Below are 23184 nucleotides of genomic sequence, written 5' to 3' on the forward strand. Positions count from 1 at the left end.
TTCCACATGATAACCAAGCTCATTGAGGTTTCTTGGGAGTTCAAGATGATGCTCTGTCTAACATTCATTGATTTAAAGAAAGCTTTTGATTCTGTTGAGACAGAAGCGGTCATTGAAGTCCTAGCCAAACAGGGCATTCAATCTCAATGCACCAGGATCTTCCATGAGCTGTATTACGGATTCACTACCAGGATCTCACCATTCTATAAGGAAGTGATCATCCATGTGAAGAGAGGGGTTCAGCAGGGTGATAACATTTCCCCGATACTCTTCAGTACCACCATCAACAATGTCATGTGAAGACTGAAATGGGAAGGAATGGGAGTGAAGATAAACGGTTGGCAACTGCACCACCTCCACTTTGCTGATGATATCATTCTAATAACACCAAACATTAGCCAAGCAGCACAAATGCTGGCCAAGTTGGACCATGAGTGTGGAAACGTCGAACTAAAGCTGAATCTCATGAAGACAGTGTTTATGAGAAATGGTCTTGTTCATCTCCGAATGCAACAGTTATATGTACCCAGGTTGAGACATCAACATGATGAATAACCTGGCACCTGAGTTGCACAGGAGGAAGAGAGCACTTGGAATGTATTCAAGAGCATCGAAGAAATAGCTAAGAGGACAACGAACCTCTGGCCCTGGGCACATTTGTTAGATTCCACTGTTCTTCCTGCATTAACATACGCCTCAGAGACCTGGGCCCTATGAAATCAGAATAAGAACGCTATTCAGGTTTCCTAAAGAGAAATCGAAAGAGCAATGCTTCACTCAAATGAGAGACAGAATCCTGAGTTCCGACCTCCGTCAACAATCACGAATCAGGGATGCTGTCTCATTTGCCAAGGCATCAAAAATCAGATGGGATGGACACGTAATGAGAGTTGGAGATGACCGTTGGACTAGAGCCATTACTGACTGTATTCCGTAGGGATGTCAAAAAATCGTGTGGACACCCACCTACAAGATGATCAGAATTCTTTGTCAAGACCCTGAATGATCAGTTTGAGGCTCTTTGTGTTCCTAGAACCAGCAGACGCCATTGGGCTACACTAGCAAACAATAGGGATGAATGGAGATGTTACTGGCACCTGCTCAAGCAAATCGATGACTAACAGGGTGTCAAGTGATCAATTAATCAAGTTAAAATTACCTTTAAAATTTAAAAGAGAACATTTTGTTGCCCTTTACTTTCTACTCAGTTGTTTTTACTTGGGGTATTATTTTAAGCATGAGATATAATTTTAATGACTAATCAGTTATAATAAGACATGTTTTATTATAAATGAGAGCAGAAAAATAATGTATTCTTGAGTGGACTTTGAGTGTTTATTTTATGGTGTTTCCTAGGGGTTAGAGGCTTAAGCAGAGAGAGATAAAGGGAATTCAGTGAAAGACAATGAGTGGAATATGTGAAAATGTCATAGGAATGAAGGGCAAGGAACCTGCTGCACCTCAGCCCTTTGTCTTCCGTGAAGAAATAATTAAGACAAGATAGTGTAGATAATAGAAGAGAGATTTATAAGGTGGTGCACGCCCAAAGCTCAGGAGTAAGACATTTAATGTGTGTAATATGTGTAAGGGTTTGGGATGAGTAGCATAAATAGGGTGGTGCTAAGCTTGTATATGTGAGCAACTTCAGTGTAAATGATTGCTTATATAATCATATGCAATTATTATGTAATTATGAAGCTAGGAGGTTTACAGGGTAATATGTATTTTGAGCTTAATGAGAGTAGTAAACTCCCAGGGTTCTATTCACCGAGCTTACTTTACCAACTTGTTGGAACTGGTTTTTCAAAGTCCTCTGTTTATCAGAAAGTTGGTAACCCCAAAGCTATCTAGGTTAGAACTTTGTGGCTTTTAATCTTGATTTTAATCTCAAGGTCCCTCTGTTTTCCATTATGAAATAGTCAAATTCGCTTCTTTCAGCAGTTTTCCCATCCTGTTTTTCTTTTTCCCCTTTAACACTACTCTACTGTACCCATCAAATTAACCACCTGTAAGAAAAAGTATTGAGAGCAATTAGAATATTACAATTGTTAGGGTCTGTTATCCGAAAGACCACACAAACCAATGCACTTGTAGTATAGTTTTATTTGGCACAAATCAAGCAAGCGTTGAGTTCAGAAAGCTGAGAAAGTTGATTGGTCAAGTTCGGCCCCTCTAGTAGGAGAGCAACAACTTCCTTTCTTATCCCTGATTTCTGCAAGTTGCCCAATTCTAGGTGATCTAGCTAACTTCCTGGTGACCTTTTACTTGATCGGCTGCCTTCAGCTGATTTGTGTTGGGCAAGTGCCATGTCAAACTCCTATTGGTTGTTATCATCTGGGGGTTCATGTTTTTTCTTTCTCTGAGAACTGGCCTAATGCAGGTTTCCACATCCTGCTGTGCATCAGGATTTGTAGCTAACTCTGTAATCCTGAAATATACCTCAAGGCCATGGTCATGGCTGTGCAAATTTTTCCACTAAGCAAGCTTTGGGTGCAGAATGCTTGCCACTTAAAAGTGGTGACGCTTATGCTATGCTGAATAAAACCCATTTTCTCTGACAGTAGTGGGGAGGCCCCACACTATCAGAGTAAATTGTGGAATGAAGGAATAATAAATGATAAATCTATGCCTGTGGAAAATGTTCAGAAATAGAGGAAGGGTTAAAAATTGCGTCTGACGATTCTCAAAAAATTAGAAATTGAGCTCCCATTTGACCCAGCAATACCACTCCTGGGAATATATCCCAGAGAGGCAAAAATGTATAGTCGAAGTGACATCTGCACTTGTTTGTTCATTGCAGCACTCTTTACAATAGCCAGAAACTGGAAGAAACCTGAATGCCCAAGAACAGATGACTGGTTAAAGAAACTTTGGTACATCTACACAATGGAGTACTATGTAGCTCTTAGAAAAGATGAAGTCATGAAATTTACATACAAGTGGTACAATATGGAAAGTATCATGCTAAGCGAAATGAGTCAGAAAGAGAGGGATAGACATAGAAAGATTGCATTCATCTGGGGGATATAAAGTAACAAAGTATGAGATTAATACCCAAGAATAGCTGAGATCAGCACCAGGAGGATTACTCCATAACTTAGAGGCCAGCCGGGTATCCTAGAGGAAAGGGCAGTTCAGATAGAGAAGGGAGCACCAAATAAAGGATGTTTGGAGGATCCTCCCAGGAGGGGAGATGCATGTCGAAAGTAGACTATGGACTGAACATGTTTGCCACTCAATGCCTCTTTTGCAGACCACAACACCCAAAAGGAGAGAGAGAACACAGGGAATTGCCCTGCCACAGAGACAGGGGGGATGGGGGGATGGGGGTGGGAGGGATATTATCCATGGTGGTGGAAAATGGGCACTGGTCGAGGGATGGGTATCTGATCATTGTATAATTGAAACCAAAGCACAAAAAATTGTAAATCTACAACTTTAAAAAAAAATAAAATAAAATAAAGGGAAAAAAAATTGCGTCTGAAGGAGAGTCGTTAATGTTGATAGGAACTTAAATATTTGATTTAAAAAATGTACTAAGATTAACCCCAGAATTTTGGAATGTTACTTTCAAGTTGATTTTTGAATGAGTTTTTAATATTTCCCTTAAAAATAAAAATAAAATTAACTATAAACAGATCAGTATAACTCAGAGAAAATAATATTTTGAATTATTTCTCATGAGGTGTGACATGTAGCTCCAAATTCAAAATTTGTTTTTAAAAGCATAGTTGAAAGTTTGATAAGGCTTGGATTTGATATGTAAATTTAATTTGTGGAAAACTCACTTAACACTATCTTTCAATCCATGAATGCCATTTGTAGCAATAATGGAAAAGTAAGGATAAAAATAATAAAAGGTATAGCAAATAATAAATATGGTAAAAGTACTATTATTGACTATTCTAATAAGTTTGAAATTGTAAATAAGAAACATTTTTATAGAAAAATAGCATTTTAAAAATGGAATTAAGATGAAATATTTATAAAACAAACCACTAAATCGGTCATTTTTTAAAAAATCTGTCAAATTTTCTTTTAAGAGAAAAACAGGACAAGATTTATTCTATTTCCTAAAATAAATAGGAAAAAATTACAAAAGAGTGACTAAAAATTATACCCCAAAATTCAGATACCGGATGATACTATTCTTGCTTACTGTCCAAAAGAATCTGAAATTAGTCAGATCTGTCGCAATAGTACTGCTTTAGCAGTGTTATAATTAGTCAAGGTCAAATCTGAGACAAAATTTCTTTAGGGTTTTTCTATCTCAGATGCTATTGACCTCACTTTGGGATGGAGGGAAGGAGAAGGATGAATATTGAATTTGTAAATAAACAAAGTAGTATAAACCAAATGGGTAGTGCATTTGCAGTTTTCTTGCTTAAACCAGTGTTTCTCAAAGAGAGGTATGCATATGAAGCACCTGAGCCCCTAAGATATCATAAGGGACCCAGCTAAAAATCTTATAATTGTGAGACCACACAAGAATAATGGATCAATTGGTAGGACCTGGGGCACACAGGAAGGAAACAAAGTTGGAAGGAGGTCAAGTATGAAAAGAGCTTGAGAGACACTCAGAGGCTTGGTGCAAGATAAAACACTGACATAGTCAGCCAGTTTGTTTAACCTTTGACACTGATATATAAAATTCGGCTCTTCTGTTCAAGTATGTCTGTAGATTTTGGTAAACTCCATGCATATTTTTGTTAGTGATGACTGTCTTGAACATATGGATCCTAAATTTGTTAGTGAAATACAGGCTTCTACTTTCAGTTAGATGAATCCACAAAAGCAGTGTCTTTTGTTATTCTTTGTGAGGATAGTTCAGTGTCTAAACCCCAGATGTCAGGACATAAGAGCATAGGAATTACAGAGAATGGTCAGCAAAGGCTCCTATTATTATAGAATGTGAATAGTCAAGTTCAAAGAACAGAAAACAAGTTCTTTGTACCCACCCACTGATCTAGAAAAATGTGTAAGAATTCTGGAGGTGAATTGGTCTAGAAATTCAATTATCTATTGGTTTTGTCCTGATTTTTTGGCTTTCTCCATATATAGATTTATAAAATAAGCTTCAATCACGACGAATCACGACCATCCTGTTATTCATCAATTGCCTGGAGCAGGCCCCAGTAACGTCTCCTTCATCCTAGCCCTGAGATTTTTAAGAAAGTGCTATATTCAAGGCTCTTTAGGAGAATGAGACCCATCATTGTTACTGGTATTTGGCTTATTGGGTACGCCACGGGGAGTTTGCCAGACTCTGCCATGTGGGCAGGTTACATTTGGTAGCCTGCTAGTTTGTCCAAAGTAGAAATGAGATAATAAGATGTCATAATAAGATGTGGCAAGGCCACAAATGCAGCCCCACGGTTCCGGGAGCTGGTTTTTATAGTCTCTGAGTCTTGGCCATTGATGGGATTACATGGCGCCAGGGGGCCAGTTGGTGGGTGTGATCCCCGCCTACTGGAATTCGGGGTCTGGGTGGAGGATGCTCAGCCCCAATCCGAGTAGGCTTGGAGATCTCAGCCCCGGAACCTGCTCGCCTTTGTTCCTCTGCTGGTACCTTCAGGTGTGCGGAGAGTGGGCTTAGCATGGTGGTGGCTGGTCCTGGAGGTCTTTGGCTGCCGGAGCCCTTGTCAGGGCGGGGAGAAAAGCTCAACCCGCTCCCCTCCAAGGGGCCCTGGCGAGCGAGGACGGTCAAGCGCGGGGGCAGGAGACTGCACTGTTCTCTTCCGGGAGCTGGTTTTTATCGTCTCTGAGTCTTGGCCTTTGATGGGATTACACGGCACCACGTCACACCCACCAAGCTTCAATCATTGTGCAATTAATATGGGAAACACTTACTCACAAAACTATTGTAATTCCTAAACTTGCAATAATTTTTATTTATTTTTAATTATTGAGCATTGCCTTTAGGTATTAGCTGATCCTTTTCCAGCACTGGTGTTCTATCCGTTTAAACACACTCTGCCCAATTTATTTGAGAAAAGTTGGGAATGGGAACTGGTATTCCCAAATCTGTCTTCTGCATGCTGTCTTCTGTTTAGTTGTTTAAGATGTGGTTACTCATATTTCTTCCAAGTTCTGTGGAAGATAATTATTTCAACTAATTAAAGCAACACTTCTGCTTAATTGCTATCCCTAATTAACTTTGTTTTGTTAATCAATGAAAAGTGGCAGTTATCCCTGAAATTCCCTGGCCTTTGTTTCCAAACTGCTAGAAAGCCAAAGAAGTTCTTTTTCTCTCAAATCAGAGGTATTTCCCTAAATCTTTTGGAGAAAAAAGTAAGAGAGAGGAACACGTTAGAATACAATAAAAAGGGAGAAAGAATCTGTAGTATGACATGTATGAGTAAATGTGTTTGTGTGTGTGTGTGTGTGTGTGTGTGTATGTGAGTGTGTTAGAGAAAGGATAGAGACAGAGACAAAGAGGCAGAAAGAAGCAGTTAGAGAGAATAATTTCATCCAGAAAATGGATAAGTGGGCACAATAAGAACTTCTGGTGAGTAGGTGGTAATCCTCATCTCATTTGCCACAGAGGCATAAATACCTTAGCATTCTGCATAGTATTACTTAATTAAATGGGCCTTAGAAATAAGAACTCACTACTTCAACAAAGATCCTTATGGTCTACTGAAACAAATGAGAAAAGCAAAGCTACAGTTAAGGGGGGTCCTTTTAGGACAAAGGAATTTCAGTGGCAAGACTAGAGGAATTTCTGGGACATATTCTAGAAAGCACTAATGTTACTTAAGTCCCCTAAAGTCTTTATATATCCCTTTGGGTGGTTGGGAGGGTAGAGAATAGGTTCCTCAGTCAAAATTTAGTCGATTTAAAGAAAAAAAAACTCACCTTTTGGTTACTTGATATTTTCATCAAGATTTACATCTGCTAAAGACTGGTAAAATTTATGAATTAGATACTTCAGAAACTAGTATGTTTATAAATTAGGCTGACTTGATTACTGTCTGACAAGAAGTGAATTGTCCATTCCTTCAATTTGAGCATTTCTTAATTCCCTGCTATTTTAGTTTTTTCTAACATTAATAATGACATAAATAAAGCTTTCTTGATAAATTAGATTCAAATTTTATTCAAATTACTCCATCCTCAACCACCATTTTAGGTATTAACGTGGCAATTTCTTTTAAGGCCGAAAACTTAGATAAATAAACAATAGCCATAACATAGACTCTGCTTCTCAGCACACAGTCCAGAAGAGCACTTAAATATGTGAAGAGGAGACAAATACAAAAGTAGCACATTGTAGCATTGGTAATTCTCCCATTCGAAAACTTATGGGAAATTAAAAACCCCCTTAATATGGGAAATAATAATCAAAGTATGATATATTTAAAGAATTATATAAAATAGAGGATGCACTTGAGCTTTTATTAAGAGAATAAGCTCAAGAGAATTGCATATGTATAATGTGGACAGAAAACATACTTGAAAACATAGTATTGAGTGAAGAAAAACAAGTAACATAATGAGACCACTTATTTAAGCATTTTAAATGCACAGAACATTATTAACAATTTTTGTATATTTTTATGAATATAATGAAACATTTTTTTAAAATTTAGATGGTTATAAATAAGGTTTGCATAATGATTGAGCCAGATCTTGGAAGAACTACCAGTGTCAGAGTTAATACAGATTAGAAAAGTAATGGGAAGCCACAAAATTTTTCAGTAGGATGAATTATAGGATCCATCCTATTTGTGGGATAAATAAAGTTTAGAAAATTAAAAAATTAAAATAAATTATACTTGAAATGCAACCTGAAAGCAAACAAGTTAGAGAGAAGAAAATCACTATCACTATCCTCCCGTTGTTTATTGATTTGCTCAAGCGGGCCCAGTAACATTGTGAGACTTGTTACTGTAGTTGGCATATCGAATACATCATGGGTAGCTTGCCAGGCTTTGCCATACGGGCGAGATACTCTCGGTAGTTTGCCGGGCTCTCGGAGAGGGGCGGAGGAATCGAACTCGGGTCAGCCATGTTGGCTGCGTGCAAGGCAAATGCCCTACCCGCTGTGCTATTGCTCCAGCCTAGAGAGAAGAAAATATGTTAGGTCAGAGAAGAAGGGAAAATTGTAAAGCAAATCCAAAGGAAACAAGACCTCAAGGTGAAACCTGTGGGTGCATTGTCTAATGCTGGGAACTCATGGAGAAAAGCCAACAAAAGCAACTATGTAGAAATCAATGGAGAGATGGGGCTGGAGTGATAGCACAGCGGATAGGGCTTTTGCCTTGCATTTGGCCAACCCGGGTTTGATTCCCAGCATTCCATATGGCCCCCCAAGCACCACCAGAAGTAATTCTTGAGAGCAGAACCAGGAATAACCCCTGAGCATCGCCGGGTGTGACCCAAAAAGAAAAAAAAGGCAGAAAAAAGGGAAAGAAATCAATGGAGAGATGAGATACAACTAAGAGACAAGCTTGAAATTGTGGAGGACAGGCTATTTGGGAGAGGTTGACAATGTGGAATGTTTCATCACCTTAATATAAGCGAGGTCACAGATGATTGCCTTCAGGAGAGCATCTGTAGTCTGGTAATGAGAAGAAAAGTCTGTCTCCAAAGCAATAATAGAAAGAATGATTGGGAAGGAACAAGATCATTATAGAAGTATAGTTGTAAAGAAAATAAAAATCTTGGAGTAGTAGTTTTAGAAGAAAATTGATTGATATTTATATAGAAGTTTGTTTTCAAATAGATTGTATAATATGTACCTTTCATGTGCATAATATATAGAAGATCAAGCCAAATAAGAGGGTTTTTTTTTTAGGAGCTTTTAACAAAGGGAAGCATGGAAGAGTTCTCACTTGTGGTAAAGGCAAGAAATGTATGGAACATCTTATGAATTATGCTATTCATTTCATTTATCACTTACACCCAAAATTGGATTGAAAGACGCTTTCATAAGCATTTCTACAAGAGTGAAGTTCAGGGGGGTGTAGAATACAAAACACAGCATTTTTAGACAAGGGTATCATTTTCTTTCTTTGCTGAATTAAGTTTTCACGCTTGAAGAAAGGAAATGAATTTTAACTCTTTTGCAGCATCTCAGTTAACTGGTCGGGGAAGACAGTAAGGGGGTGCTAAAGAGAATTACTGGAGTCTATGTAGGCTTTATTAAATGTAATACCAATAAAAGAAGGCAGGCAGGCAGTCGAGGGACAGCATGGATTAAATTATATGTAGTGGAGGAGTTCTTGGGGAGTGTTGAAATGGCAATAAATAGAACTGTTTCTCAAACTTTCTAGGCAGACCAGGTGCCACCCAAGGCAGGACGAGGTTTTCTCTGTGCACAGCTGGCTGTGGGTGGAACATTTGTACCCACCCAAGATGTGAATTTAAACCAGTTTTTTTGAAATCGCCTTACTTAGAAAGTGTTCGCTTCCTCCCCGCCACTGTAAGTTGGCCATGAGCACTGATGCTTTCGGTTTCCGCACTAGAGGACAACGTGAGCACTTTGCCTTCTCTTTCTACTGAACCCATGCCCGCATTTATAATACTTGACACTTATCAGGTATATTAATTTAATCCTATTGCAGAACTTCTGAGTTTTACAGAGGAAGGAGGACAAAACTCGAAGAGATTGAGTGAACTCTAACTCTTAAGAGATGGTATGGGAACTCCATTTACAGGGAAGGTTTTGCTTCCCTATTTTTCAATGTGGGACGATTTCACTGAGAATTATTTAACTCCTTCAAACACCTCACATTTAGTCTTCTATCCAAGAAAGGAGAATATGATATCCTGGTTAAGTTTTGAAAATCTATTGTTTTTCAATGAATGTTAAGATCTGTGAATTTAAAGAAACTACTTTCCTCTTCAACCCCAAAGTTCTCGGGTGATGGTGCTACAGTGGGCATGGAAGGGTGGAGAGTCAGGTGAACTTAGTCACTTTAAATCTTGCCCATAGAACAGGTAACCAATCAGAATCGGTAATGGGATGGCTGTGTTAGCGTGAAAGAGGATTTTCAAAACTCAGAAGATTCAAATTTATGACTTTATTGTAGTTTAAATACATGAGACCAGGTCCCTCACCAGATGTCCAGGCCTCTCTTTACTGAAAAAACAAAGCCCTGTCCCTGGCATTACCCAGTCCGAGTCCAACTTCTTTGTCTACTCATATCCACACAGTCTGCTCGCATCCAGTGACCAATAACCAGGCCTTATTCCTGCAGCCTTTCTATTCCATGTACACTTTCCTCATTCTCCAACCACCAATACGTGCTTGTGGGTGATACTCCTGTGCTCTGTATCTGTCGCTGGGCCTCTTGACTCAACCCTAGCAGTGCCTGTGATCCTGTCCTGGCTTTCTTTGTCTTGGCCACAGCCCTGGTGTGCATTTCGAGCATCTGTCTCTGTCTGAGCATCCAAGCCTGCCTGAATCTGAGCTTTCCTGGGCGTCTGAGGCCTGCCTGTATTTTGCCTCTGCCTGGGACTCAGAGGACTGCCTGTACTTCGCTGTCTGTCCTGGCAGGGAGGCCTATCTGATCCCGCAGGCAGCTGGGTGGATGCAAAGAAAGATTCTGGGTCTGGAGAGCATTCAGAGAGAGAGAGTGGAGCATGTGGGGCTGGGAGCCTCTTTTTATGTACTGCCAGATCCCACCCCCAGCTTTTAGTGCGAAAGCCGATTTGCCTGCCCTAGTGGGTTCTTGAGAATTGCATGAAAGATTTGCATGTATGGTTCTGTTCTGATGAGAGAGTTAACTTCAGAGGTGAAGTACTTCACTAGTAACGGGCTAGCAGTTTCTAGCCATGCCCTATCTGGGATTTCAGATGCTGCCAAGGTGGCTCCTACCCCCTCCCCACTCCTCACTACCCCCGGATACTATTGTACAGAGATACAAGCAGTTTACAGGTTGTCAGCAGAGTGGTATCTAATGAAGACACCAGGTAGCAATGTAGCACTGTCGTCTGTTGTTCATCGATTTGCTCGAGCGAGCACCAGTAACATCTCCATTGTGAGAGTTGTTACTGTTTTTGGCGTATCGAATACACCACAGGGAGCTTGCCAGGCTCTGCCATGCGGGTGGGATACTCTCGGTAGCTTGCCAGGCTCTCCAAGAGGGATGGAGGAATCGAACCCAGAGACACCAGGTACAGCGGGCAATTTCAATGTTTGGCACATAGGTCATGTGACTTTGTTGAACTCCGGTCTTTACTGAGAGAGAATCCAAAAGAGTGTAGATCTTCAGTTCCAAGCGAGGTGGTGGGTATAGGCAGGCTACAACACAGAGAGCATTTTGTACATGTCCCCTAAAGTTAAAGGAGAGGTTTCTCCTTTTACACCCAGGTTTGTGGTGGCTTCCAAACCCAAAATAGTTTTGAACCACACTAGAGAAATGGCTTCTAGACGTCGGTGTACATGTAACTTTCAGTATTCTAAGTGAAAAAGCTCTAATGGCCCAGCCCCAGAGATGTGCACAGACTCAGGGAGGTAGCTCTTGACTCTTCCCTGGAGATGACTTCGTGGAAATCAGGCTTCTGAGCAGGGAATTTCTACAAATTCCACCTCCAAGATGTGCCCCAGGCATAAGGGTATAGTTCTTGAGCCCTTCCAGGTGGGGATGGCTGGTATCAAGTCCAAGTCACATCAGGAGAAGCAGAGGGAGGTTTTGTTCAGATTTGTGGGTATATTCTCACAAACCAGAATACAAGTCATTGGAAGGGGGCATTCCCCCAAGAGGAAGTACTGTTTGTAGGTCATGGTGTAGTCTTGGGAACATGTGAACATTCAAACTCAGGTTTGTTTTATGTATGGCTGCATCCTACGTACCTTTCCTTAACGGCATGAACTCAGGTTCCCAGAGACAAGAAACTCGGGTTTTGAGTGCATTGGGCACGGGTAGCTCTCAATAGCTGCAATGTCCAACAGCTTTGCTTTGTCCCAAGAGCCAAGAGGGCAACCATCAGATCTACTCAGGACTGCAGTGTTCAGGCCAGATGGATGATCACAGGCTTCGGTTTCAGAACTCCCAGGTGGAAAGGGAGATGGCTCAAGTGAACTTTACAAACAGCACATGCATGAGTACTGGGAGGTTTCCCTGAGAGTAAAAGTAAAGGCATTTTTGATCTTTGACCCCATCCCTCATTGAGAGCATCTAGAGGCACACAGACAAGCAACTGAGTCCAGGGAATGAGGAGCTATTCCATGAATAAGATGCACGGAACTGAGCCCTACATTCAGTTGGCATTAGGTCTTGATCCAGGATAAAAGTGAGGAAATTTCACATTAAACAGTTGTGTCAATTGGTGAGTTTACACGAGAAAACTAAGCAAAATTTGTATAAATGGTTTCCAATACCCAGGGAGCCCCCAGTCAAGTCTTCTCATCTACTAGGTAATTGATTTGGACAACAGACTCTCAGGCTATTTCTCAGAACCTATGATGACAGGAACTGCTGGGGTACAGTTAGGAGGCCCAGAAATGGGAACAGAGCACAGGAATCTCAGCCACATGCATGTGGCTGTGGTCAGAGGTTGGAAACGCTCACATGGGATAGAGAGAGTGGAACAGGACAGGATCTGGTCATTATTTACAGGAAGTGAGTAGACTCTTGACCAGTAGACTGGTCCTCATTCCCCTGACCCTGAAAGAGCCTCCAATATGCCATCCGGCTACACTAGCACATGACAGGGACAAATGGAGATGTTACTGGGGCCCACTCGAGCAAATCGATGAGCAACGGAATTATAGTGATAGTGATAGTGAGAAGACTAATGTGATGAAACAGGGAAGTAGTTCACGAGGCAGTGTCAGGGACAGGACTGGTGCCTTTATTCACAGATAAGGAGAGAACTGGACATCTTGGGAGGGACTCAGACCATCTACTTTGTCTGTGCGATAAACTATCTATCTTCCAAGATTTGTATGCAAATGTTACATACAATTCTCAAGAACTACTACTGCCTAGCACGGGAAAATCCACTTTCATGCTAACAGTAGACACATTTTGTCTCTTACCTCATGCTCACACCTGGGTGAGTGGAGATTATCTAATATTTCCATCCACATAGGGCTGTGTCTGTATGTTGGGTCAAGGTGTAGGTTCTGGTATAACATAGATTTAAGTACCAAATCTTCATTTACTCTTTTCATTTTTCTTTTTGGGTCACACGGGCGATGCACAGAGGTTGCTATTGGCTTTGCACTCAGGAATTACTCCTGGCAGTGCTTGGGGGCCATATGGGTTGCTGGGAATTGAACCCAGGATGACCACGTGCAAGGAAAATGCTTTACCCGATGTACTATCGCTCCAGTCCCCATTTACTCTTTTATAGTATCTGTGCTTATGTGTTTTCAATAGTCTTATAGAAAAGCCAGACAGAAGTTGATAAAATTCTCCAGTAATTTTTATATTACTATGTTCCCTGGCATGCTCAAGGGCATTCATAGGAAAATACAGCACTGTAACACTGCTGTCCTGTTATTCATCCATTTGCTCAAGCGGGCACCAGTAACGTCTCCATTGTGAAAGTTGTTGTTACTGTTTGGGACATATTGAATATGCCACAGGGAGCTTGCAATGTGAATGGGATACCCTCGGTTGGCTTGCTGGGCTCTCCAAGAGGGGCGGAGGAATCAAACCCGGGTCGGCTTCGGGCAAGGCAAACTCCCTACCCACTGTGCTATTGCTCCACTAGTTCCACTGGCATTTCAGCTAAGAATCCTGCCTCTTGAGGCCCTTTAAAGAGAGACAAGTTTCTCAGTGTAGAGATATAGAGAGTGTTGCTCTGCTCTTTTAATTTTAGCATCTTATGACTGAAGTTTTTGCCACCCAAGGTGATTCTTTTCATAGAAGAAAGATTTAGAAGTACAATTTTTATGATTTCTATAAGTAGAAATGAAATATCTTTGAAAATGTATTTCACATATAAGTTTGCTAGTTAATCTTGTGGCAAAATATAACATCTGTTTTATTTTTTAAAAATATATATTTGAATATATATGTATATATATTGCATACATGTGTTTTTCTGATTTTTGGTCATACCCAGAGTGCTCAGGGTTTACTGCTGTTTTGTACTCTGGTAGGGATTGTTTCTGTGGGCTCAGGGAACCATATACAGTACCAGCATGAAACAGGGCTTGACTTTTCTTAGAAATTTAAGGCAAACATCCTACCATGCACAGTATTAACATTCTGGCCCCAAGTATTTGGATTTTGTAAAAATAAAAATATTTTGAGCTTACAAAATAATTTTGGGAAAGAAGTGGATTTTTAACAGTTTACTTTCTAAAATGTACATAGAAAGAAAAAACTTATCTCACCAATTGTGGCCCATTTGAATTAAAGTTAATATTTAAACAATAAATGATAAATTAATATATATTTTAAAAATAATGTATAACAACACATAAAAACTGGATATTTGCAAATATGTCTCCTACAAAAAGTCTTAGACTTACAAAATGGAGAATCTCAAAATTTGTCTCAAAATTTTTCCAAACAAAGTTAATTTCCAATTCACTGTTTTAAACATAAAATCATAGTAATCAAGGTCTTTCAATTTGTAGGTGCATCTTAAAAACCTTAGGGAAAACTTGCTATCTGAATATCCATTTAAAATTTTGTGTAATTTTTAGATACAATTTTAAAATCAATTTCAGGATTTAGTAAGTATAGTTACTTACTTCTATTTGGACATGTCTCTCTGTTTTTAACCAATCTTTTCAGCTAAAGTAAACCAATATCCAAATAAATTCATCCTTCTAAAGCATTATATTTTGGCAGAAATCAATAGAAATGTGGTGAGAATAGGATAAGGGAAAGTGGTTCTTTTAGCTGACATACACCTAACAATCTTGGACCAATCAGCCAGTCAATGGGGAAAGGAGTGTTATTATATAGCATAATTCTACTTCCGCTACTGCAACTGTGTTTGCTGTAGGTACATAAGGAATTTCCTACACGAAGTCAAAGTTCACACTCTGGATAAAAATCCTCCTAGCCATTGTCAGCACATTTTCTGAGTCCATGTCCGAATCTCTAATAAAGCTGCTTCCTGAGCAATCACTGAAGACTCAATCTCTGCTTTTTACTTTCCTGGTAGCCAAGGTGCAGCCTCCCTGCCTCCCATAAAACTGTGTCATATTTTTAATAAACAATATCATAGCAACAGTGTAAAAAAACTTTGTTTCTTTCATGTAAAAAATATTTAGGTTTTGGAGAGATAGTATAGCAGGCAGGGGATTTTCTTACATGCAGTTGGCCTGGGTTCGATTCCTCAGCACCCCATATGGTTCCCTGAACCTCAACAGGAGTGATCCCTGAACATTGCTGGGTGTGGTCAAAATAAAACAAAAATATTTGATGTGAACTTTTACTTTTTAAGTCTTCCTTGTACACAAGATGGGTTAAAAATTATCTCCGTAAAATCAATAAGATATAAATTATATGTATCACTAATCCTCCCAGACTGATGCTTTGAAAATTGAAATTTAGCATAAACAAAAGTGGGGAAAAGACATTAGCACTGTCCTTTCATTGTTCATCGATTCGCTCGAGTAGGCACTAGTAATGTCTCCATTATGAGACTTATTGTTACTGTTTTTGGCATATCAAACATGTCACGGGTAGCTTGCCAGGCTTTTCCATGTGGGCCAGATATTTTCAGTAGCTTGCCGAACTCTTTGAGAGGGGCAGAGGAATTGAACCCCGGTTAGCTGCATGCAAGGCAAATGCCCTACCCGCTGTGTTATCGCTCCAGCCTGGAGAAAAGACATTACAGTTAAAAATTAAAAAAGAAATTTTTTGAGTTTAAAAAAAATTGAGTGTGTTGAATATGAATATGAATCAATTTAAAAACAATTGAATATACATACATATATATGATATAGATATAGATATAGATATAGATATATATATATAGATATATATATATATATATATATATATATATATATGAGCTGGAGCGATAGCACAGCAGTAGGGCATTTGCCGTGTACACAGCCAATATGGCCAACCCGAGTTCGATTCCTCCGTCCCTCTCAGAGAGCCCGGCAAGCTACCGACATTCTCTTGCCCGCACGGTAAAGCCTGGGAAGCTCCCCGTGACATATTCGATATGCCAAACACAGTAACAAGAGTCACAATGGAGACGTTACTGGGCCCGTTCGAGCAAATCGATGAACAACGGGAGGACCGTGACCATGATGTAAATATATATGTACACACAAAGTACAAAGCAGTTGGATCCCTTGAAAATGTTAAAATAAATGAACTTTAAGGACTTGAATACTTTTATATTCAGTAGTTATATTGGCCATATAGCACAGCTGAGAAGGGCATTTGTCTTGCACGCAGTCAACATGGCCAACCCAAGTTCAGTTCCTCTGCCCCTCTCAGAGAGCCCGGCAAGCTACCAAGAGTATCTTGCCCGCACGGCAAATCCTGGCAAGCTACTCATGATGTATTTGATATGCCAAATGCAGTAACAATTGTCACAATGGAGATGTTACTGAGCCCGCTCGAGCAAATTAATGAATGGACTGACAGTGAGAGTTTTATTGGCACTTTCTCAGAAATATGTATAAAATTAAATGAGTCCTAAAGCCTAATGTCATACAATTGATCAAATTAGTTGTATGATTAACTATTCATGACGATCATGACCATCCTGTTGTTTGTCAATTGCCTCGAGCAGTAATGTCTCCTTCATCCTAGCCCTGAGATTTTTTTAAAAGTGCCATATTCAAGGCTCTTTCAGGGTTAGGAGAATGAGACCCATCATTGTTACTGGTATTTGGCATATTGGGTACGCCATGGGGAGTTTGCCAGACTCTGCCATGTGGGCAGGTTACATTTGGTAGCCTGCCAGTTTGTTCAACATAAGAATGAGATAATAAGATGTCGTGCAGCCACATTTGCAGCCGCGTACTTCCGGGAGCTGGGTTTTATAGTCTCTGGATCTTGGTTAACTATTATTGTAGAGATTTAGATGTCCCATCATGAAGTGGCAGTAATGTGCTTGATGATGTAATTTAAGTAAAATCTGAAAAAAGGCTATATTTGTTCTATAAAGTACCGACATTTTCATAATGTACTATTTAAAAGTAGATCTACAGATATTAAAGGCATGTTCAAAATCTTTATACTAATGGGCATTGCCAAACTTAAAACTTGAAATAATGAATGCAGATAGATTCTAAAGGAGTTGAGAATGCATTTCTGGAAATGAGAACTCAAATTAGGTAACTTTTCTCCAGGGTATCTCTATAACACTGTTCTGTTGAGTTTTTCTCCCATTTGTAATAATTCTTACATCCTTTATAAATCTTTAAACTTCTGACAATTCTTTCTTCTAGTGGTAGTATATTTTGGGGGGAATTCTCTGTTGCAGTAAACAATATGGTGCCTTTAGTAATATGATACTTAGAATTTTGATATCAAAATTTTAAAATAAATTATTACTAGGAAATATCTGCTCTTTATTTTCTTTTTAACATATAGACTACGGGAGGTGACTTTTCAGGAAAGAACCAAGATTGCTTTAAAGGAATCTATGCATTAGCAGGTAACTTCTTTCTGCATATCATGTATAAATGCTCAAGTATTGAGGTGTTTGTGAAATAAGAATTGGAAATACTGTTGTATCAAAGGGTATTGACAATCCTATGCATACTTTATGTTGGTAGTTTTTGGTTATCAGGCTGATGTAACTTTTAGAGACAGAATTTATGTTTTTGTCATAATGAATGGGGTTATAGCAGAGGGGTTATAGCAGAGAAACAATATAAGTTGTAAAATTCATTCAGTGTAGGGTACTGTATAGAAACCTGAATCTATAACTTGAGAGAGCAGAACAAATTTTTTTCTTAATAATTTATAAGAATTTTTATGTGACTTTTGGTCTGGTCTTCATTCAGAGATGACATGGGACAGTAATGGAAGGTTATGAGCATTTTAGTGGTGGTGGCATGCAGTTACTTTGTATATAAATACCGTAAACTTTAACACTAATGGAATCTTATTACTTACGCTATACTTAAACTATAATATGCTTTTTATTAACATATATTCAGAATTAAATATTCAATCAATCAGATTTTTTTGGTCCTTATTTTTTTAATTTATTTATTTATTGAATCACTGTGGGAAAAGTTACAAAGCTTTCAGGTTTAAGTCTCGGTCATGCAAATATCAAACACATTTCCCTTTACCAATACCTATTTTTCATCATGAAGAACCCCAATAACCCCCCCACCTCCCAACCCTCCCAATGCATGTGAGGCAGATGAATTCTAGTTAAAACTCTATCTACTTTGACTAGATTCATTGTTTCAACAAAAGATGCAGAATTATTTCAATTAATCAGATTTAACTACAAATGAATTATACTCTAGATATGGAAACCCTTCTAACTGAAGTCTTTTCTATATCATAGAACAAAGTTTCTTGAAATACATAGGGAAACTTCAGATACAGCTACCTCAACTAAATTTTGTTTGTCTCTAGGGTTGAGTTCGTATCCCAGGGGACAGATTTTTTATGCATACCTCTACATTCATAGTTCAAAGCTAAATGTGCAGCAAACCTGCAACACACTTGTTCAACTGTGGCTAAAGCTGACTGAGTGCAATAGAGCAATGAAGGTTGTAGTGCATGATTGCAGATATTTACTCCCAAATGTTTTTGTTTTAAATATGAATGTATCTGATACATCTTTAAAATACATGTTAAAAGCATATATCAAATTATAGAATGAAAACATAATCAGAAGAAATTGAAAAAAACAATAAAATTCACTTGATTCTCTGTCTAGTTCTTTTAAGAGGCATTAACTTGTTTCTGTCTCTCAGAGATGAGTACAATCTTTGAAATTGATGTCTTTGAGGAAAACTATACAAATTCTGTCTCGACTTATAGATTTTTCTGGATAGGAAGGCTATTAAGTCTGCCCTTGCTCATTGCTTCCTACTTCTCCCTCTCTCCTTTTCACTAAAGTTAAACTACTTTGAGGGCTGCTGTAAGAATACTATTTTCCCATTCCAGCTCCTGCTAAAAGCATAAACATATACATAAACATTGACTGAAAAAGTCAACAGTGGTCATTAAATACAGATACCAATGTAGCAAAATTGACATTCCCTTGAGAGTTTAGTTAGGAGAAGTCAGGATAATTAAAGCTATGGATTAGCATTTTTCTTGGCTTATCCTGGCTATTTTCACATTGTAAGCACCAGGTTGAGACAACTGATTGACAGAAATCCAAACAACTAAACTACCCCGTATGGAGTCTTTCAAGGCCCTCAGTATTCCCATATACAGGACAGGTGTAAGTCCAACATTTACATTGGTCAATGTAATATATATTAATACCATATATTAGTATATTAATACTATTTCTTTATCTGCTTGATTCTTTTTATTTGTGAATGGCTATTGCTTAGTTTCACATTTAAAGGGGCATGAGAATGTATCTTTTAATCCCAGATATGTCTTTCTCTAGAGATCAGAATCAAAGAATGATAAAGATACCACAGTACACCTTTACTATACTTCTTTATGGAATATACTTATTTCTTAAAGATTATTTTCTGTTAAAATTATTTTCTAACTCAGTCTTTCTCAATTCTTTTTCTATAACTAATTTTACATTGCTTTTCAAGAGAAGTGGTAATTCACATATATTTTGGTAGTAATCTTAACATGTCAATCTCAGGGAGGTTCAGAGGACCAAAGTATTATGTTTCTTCAGAGGGTAATGGAACTGATAGCATTTTTCAGGTGCTTGCAGGAAAAAAATATACCGCTTCGGAGACATACAGAGACAGGACTAGAATTGTGAATTAATAATGCCAAATGTGCTGGAAATATTTGATGATTTTATTTAAAAATATAACAAAGATAAAGAGATTGGGGAAATAGTACATGGATAGAGTACTTGCCTTGCACATGGCAGACCTGGGTTTGATCCCCCAGCATCTCATATGGTCCCTGAGTGCTGTGAGAAGTAATTGCTCAGTGCACAGCCAGAAGTAACCCCCGAGCATTGCTGGTGTGGACCACCTCCCCACAAAATAAAAAATCAGAAAGAAAGACCTGGAGAGATACAGGATTCAGGAGCATGCCTGCAAGCAGCACATGTATTTGGTCAGTACTCACATTGAAATACAAGCCCAGGTGGCAAGAAATTACCAACTAAGACTCCTGCATACCTGCTAAGCACTGCCTGGGAAACTCCTCAAAATGTCAAAAATTATGCAAAAATATAAAAGAATGAAACATTTGCACCCTCATAAAAATAGTATAAAATTAGTATATATTAGCTGTTCAGACTATAAACAACTTCAAAATGAATTATGTAGTGACTAGTTAGGATTATTTTAATTTTTGTGTTAAAAACATATTTCCTATTATATCTTTGACTTCTCTCTATCTTCGTTTTCTTTATTATCAAAACGTCATGTTTTCTATAGCTTCTTCCAAAAAAATTTTTTTGATATGCTCTCTCTAAAGAACAATCTACTACTTTAGCATAAAAAAACATGAAGTTGAGGTATTCAACATCATTATTATCATCAATTGCTACTCAATTTGACAGAGTCCAGGAATAATTTCTGAGAAAAGTACAATCTTTGGGAATTGTGACAAAAAAATTGTGTTCTACTTTAAAAGAAATATTTTTAGTTTCTATTGTTTTATAACACAGTGGTAAAAGATTGGCTGTAGTCTTCTTCAGTTTGCGTGTGAGGTGATGGGGTTGGTGCAAATATGCATGTACAGACAAAGATTATTAGGCATTATCAAGATTATTTCCCTCTATCTTTAGCTCTTGGATCTCTATATTCTAATAAGGAATATGCCTTACTAATGCACTCATTTAAATACAAATGAATCTAATCTAATTAGTGATAGGAAAATCCAAATAAGTTATTTCAGGCTTTGAGTGCTAATCATTTCGTTTGTTTTTCTCATTTACTCAAAATGCATACAATACATGGCAGCAACGTTATGGATGTTCTTCAACACTACAATTACATATCTCCAGTGAAGTGAGGCTCAGAAGACCTTCATCACACAAATCTCAGCAAACTGCTGCCCTTATACCAATTGCTCTCTTTCTTACACTTGCAGAATCACAGCTGGGTCTCCTTATGAGAAGATAGCAGATAATAATTGCACTAAATATGCATTAAATTACTTTGGAAAATGATAGTGGCATCCATTATAAATCCTGTGTTTGAGGAGTTTAATCAGCTATTTAAATTTTCATCAGGATGCAAGTCGACATGTAAGTTCTTGGCCACAGGCATTCTATTTACCACATAAATATCTGTTGGCTAAGAAAAGCACAAGCCCTACACTTTACTGGAGATTCAGACCCATGCAAGTATTTCTCAGGAGCAATAAATAAAAACATGAACTTTTTTAAAAAATCAAACTTGAATTTTGATACATTGTTTAATTGGTAACTGTTTCCTATGAATAATATGGCACTTCACACTGATCTAATATTCCTCAGGACATCAAGTTTTATAAGAAAGGAATTAGACAACATAGAAAATGGTGGCAATTGTATTTGAGAAGAACAGAAGAAAAGCAATTTGTTGATCACATCACAAGATCTTATTTTAGATCTTTTATCTTAAATCTGTCTGTCTGGCTGGCTGGCTGTCCACACCAGGGCCCCTTGGGAGGGGGGTGGGTTGAGTTTCCCTCCCCGCCCCAAGCAGAGCCCTGGCAGCCGAAGACCTCCAGAACCAGCCACAGCCATGGTGAGACCACTTTCCACATGTCCGGACAAGCCTCATGCATGAAGGAACCGGCGGAGGAACCCAGGCATGCGGGTCCTGGGGCTGAGATCTCCAAGCCTGCTCAGATCGGGACTGGGCCTTCTCCACCCAGATCCCCCATCTTCCAGTAGGTAGACGTTACACCCACCAGCTGCCACCAGCTCCAGGTGGTCCCATCAATGGTCAAAATCCAGAGACTATAAAACCCAATTCCCAGAACCGACATCTTATTATCTCATTCTTACTTTGGACAACCTGGCAGGCTACCGAATGTAACCTGCCCACACGGCAGAGTCTGGCAAACTTCCCATGGTGTACCCAATATGCCAAATACCAGTAACAATGATGCGTCTCATTATCCTAACCCTGAAAGAGCATTGAATATGGCTCTTTCAAAATCTCAGGGCTAGTAAGGAAGAAGGAGATATTACTGGTGCCTGCTCGAGGCAATCAATGAACAGGATGATCATGATCGTGATCATGATATCTTAAATTATTGTATATCAGAGCACTTATATCAAAATGGGAAGAAATAAAGTATTTGAGGTCATAGTATTTTGTTTTTCCTTTTTTTTGACATTTACCTGATCTGAATAACATTCAACACTTGGCTATGTATTGATTAGCTTCAGATATTATAGTTGGTATAATTTCTATCTTCTGGGCTCCAGAAAAAGATTAAGGAGGAGAATGACCTCAAGGGGAAAGTGACTGTTTCTAACACATCAAGTACAACATTTGCAAAGCTTCAAGTAGCATGAAATTAATGGGAGGAAATGCGTGTGGGAGAGGTAGAAGGAAACTGAGATAACCTTAAGCTTACTGGGATTGGCTAGTTAGTAGATAACTAAGTCCATTTTTTAAAAAAATATTTTATGGAATCTTATTTTATTGCAAAGTGAGAATAAGAATACTGGTACAATGGATGACCCAATAGAAAAGTGACAGAGCAATAATTTTGGATACGTTAGTTTTCTTTTTGAATGTGTCTTTTGTAATATAGGGTATGTTTAAATTCTTGTTACTTTTTGTATCTATTAGCAATTACTCTGACAATTGGAAGAGATAACAAGGAAATTAAAATAATAAATTATTTCAATCAATATTTCTATTCCTTTGTTTGTTTTTTGCTTTTTTTAATTTTTCTTGGGGTTCATACCCTGTGATGCTCTGAGCTTACTCCTGGCTTTGTGCTCAGAACTTACACCTGGCTTTGTATTCAGGGCTTACACCTAGATCTATATTCAGGTCTTCTACCTGTCTCTCTGCTTAGGGCTTACTACTCCAGAAGTTGTAAATAAGATGGCTTCAAGCTACATGAAACTTGGAAACTATTCCTACTTGGTTACTACTACTGACAAGCATACATGTATGTTTGTCAGATAAATGCCTCCATCAGCACAAAAAAATAAATTATA

This window comes from Sorex fumeus, unplaced genomic scaffold (assembly GCF_029834395.1).
Source record: "Sorex fumeus unplaced genomic scaffold, SorFum_2.1 ptg000054l, whole genome shotgun sequence".
Lineage (NCBI taxonomy): Eukaryota > Metazoa > Chordata > Mammalia > Eulipotyphla > Soricidae > Sorex > Sorex fumeus.